Source organism: Meleagris gallopavo, chromosome 13 (genome assembly GCF_000146605.3).
Source record: "Meleagris gallopavo isolate NT-WF06-2002-E0010 breed Aviagen turkey brand Nicholas breeding stock chromosome 13, Turkey_5.1, whole genome shotgun sequence".
Classification (NCBI taxonomy): Eukaryota; Metazoa; Chordata; class Aves; order Galliformes; family Phasianidae; genus Meleagris; species Meleagris gallopavo.
In genome coordinates this window covers 16,292,016-16,294,429 of record NC_015023.2, presented here as the reverse complement: position 1 = coordinate 16,294,429, position 2,414 = coordinate 16,292,016, and the positions used below count along the sequence as shown (strand labels likewise).

Here is a 2,414-nt window from a genome sequence, read left to right as displayed (position 1 = left end):
GGGCAGCGGGGCCGCCGCCCTGAGGTAAATGCATCTCCGGTGCTCTCCTTCTCAGCCGTCGGGGAACCGGTTCCCGTCAGGGTACCGAACGGGTTCGGGCGATGGATGAGGCGTTGAGACCGAGAGCTGGGAGAGTCCTGAGAGCTTCGGGAGGGGATCTGGTGCTGAGTTACGCTGCGAAGACATAATTGGGTTGAATTCAATGAGCTCCTTGGGGCTAAAAGACTGATAGCGATTTCTATCTCTCTTTAAAATCCTCTTGCTTTTCTCTAAATTAATACATTTTGTGCCGTATTTTCCTCGCGATTTTCCTGTTTATGCCTTTGATGAGGGCATAGAACTGTAGGGGAGCAAATGGTTTGCATGCTGCAGTGGTTGAAAGGCCAAAGAACGGTGAGAACAGTTTGTTTTTATCTGATATGGAAAAAAAAAAAAAAAAGGCTTTAACACTCTTAATCCATACTGATAATTAGCAGTGGAAATATTTCAGCTCTGATCTGTGACATTGCTTGGAACCTTGAAGGGAAAATCACATGTGTATAGGGATATAACTGGTGGAAAACTGTGTTGCTAGCCTGAGGTTGCAGTGCAGTCAGCGATGGTGATATGCAAACTGTCTTCAAATGAATGTAAGGATATTGCATAATGTGAAAAATGCAAAAGTTGCAACAAAAAATTGTGCTCTCAAGTAGAAAGTGACATCCATTTGTCATTGACAGAAGAGCAAAGCTTCCAGCTTCCACGCAGCAACGCTGGTAGTTGTTTAAGCTTTCTAGAGTCTAATCTCAATTTGAGTTTGTGGCCCTGTTCCAATGTAGGTAAGCTATAAAGGTTGGCCATTACTCATGTTAATTGTGCTCGTGTCCGTCCTTGGGTGAAGGACAGGGTTTGTTCTTGAGTCCAAAAACTGTTTTGTCCTTGCTCTTGTAGGCTAGTGAACTCATGGTAAATTAGTTACTGTATTTCTTTGCTGAGCACTTAAGTCTTGTGAAATGCATTCTCTTCCCCTTCCACATCTATAGAGGAAAAAAGCTGTTCTCAAAAAAAAAAAAGATACCTTGCTGAGCATCTCAGGTGTTACTCAGAGTTTTGGTGCACGTAGAAAAGTGACTTAATATTGCAGCTCTAATCAAATTTATTGCTGATGAGCAAAGGGCTTTAATTCATCATATAGATGAACGTTCTGAAGGCTTCCAGGATTTTTCTTGTATTTTGCATTACTTGTGTTGCCCAGAATTCACATTCCTGGGTTGTGGGGATCTTTGTAAAGAGATGAGTAATTAGATGATAGGCTTCCCAGTAAAACATCCATACTTGTGCTTTTGTTGCTTCTGTGTTCCCCTTCTATTTCTGAGAAGCACGTTCCCTTTTCAGAGCTGAAAACCGAAACTTCCACTGTTTTTTAGTGTCCTTCTACTTGCTGTATAAAACTGGCATAAGGAGAAGTGGCTTTAAACTTCACTGTTAAGTACATACTGAATGAAGATCATCTCTTGAATTTGCTGCCAGTTGTGCATGCAAACAGCATCACATTTGTTATACGTTTCCACTGTAAATTGTGCCCATAGTAGAGGATATATTGCTTAGTACAAGGAAGGGCAGCAAAGCATAAACAAGGCATTCATGAGACAAATATGGTATAAAGCATGTAAAAGAAGGATTTTAGAGAGATGGTCAGCTTTGTCACTGAGAGCATGGGACAGAATTGGGGTTATAGTTGATTGTTGTTGGACTGATTGAGGGTTGATACATAGTAGGACTGTTGCTTGGGCTGAAGAGTGTTTTCCATAGAGTTACTGCTTGATGGAGTTACTGGAGCAGTTTTATTTGTTTGCTTTGAGGTTGTTTGCTGGTTCAGTCACTGAGAGAAGTCGAAACAAGCCATAGTTTACTTATTAAATGGCTTTTTAGTTTGGATTTCTGTAATGAAAAGCTAGTCACCCAGATTAGACATGGGTAGTTTAGTTGTTATCTGATGGGTATCTATCAGCAACAAATGGTCCAAATTGCCTGTGGTAATGGGCACAATAGTACACTTGCCCATTTGGTGTGCTTTTAAATTTTGCAGTTTTTGAAGTTAATGGTTAAACTGCCATTCTGTGATTTTTGATTTGCCACCAACACTGTGTTTTTTATGCAGGATTTGAATCGATCCTATGTAAGCACTGCTTATGTAAGTGTGTGATACCTGATAGCATCCCTACCACTTCTGACTTACCAGTATTTAGTCAGCAAAGCTGAAGGAAAAGAGTTCTCTTTACTGCGTTGTCAATGAAATAGGAGGAATCTAAAGAGCTGTCCACTGTGCAGCTATAAAGTGACCCCAAAACATTTGAGTTTTGACTGCTGATGGATTTTAGACCTGCATATCAATTCTTATCTGTATATCAGTGAAAAAAAAGTTTTTTTTTTTT

The 2,414-nt window shown here is 40.4% G+C and overlaps 1 protein-coding gene across 1 annotated transcript in view; it reads left to right on the top strand.

The window, feature by feature from the left end:
• ZDHHC7 (zinc finger DHHC-type palmitoyltransferase 7) overlaps window positions 1-2,414 on the top strand; it is an 18,079-nt gene continuing 15,665 nt past the window's right edge. The window contains exon 1 of the mRNA XM_010718103.3: window positions 1-24. The gene's annotated coding sequence lies outside the window, so the exon portion shown is untranslated. The remainder of the gene's footprint in view (window positions 25-2,414) is intronic.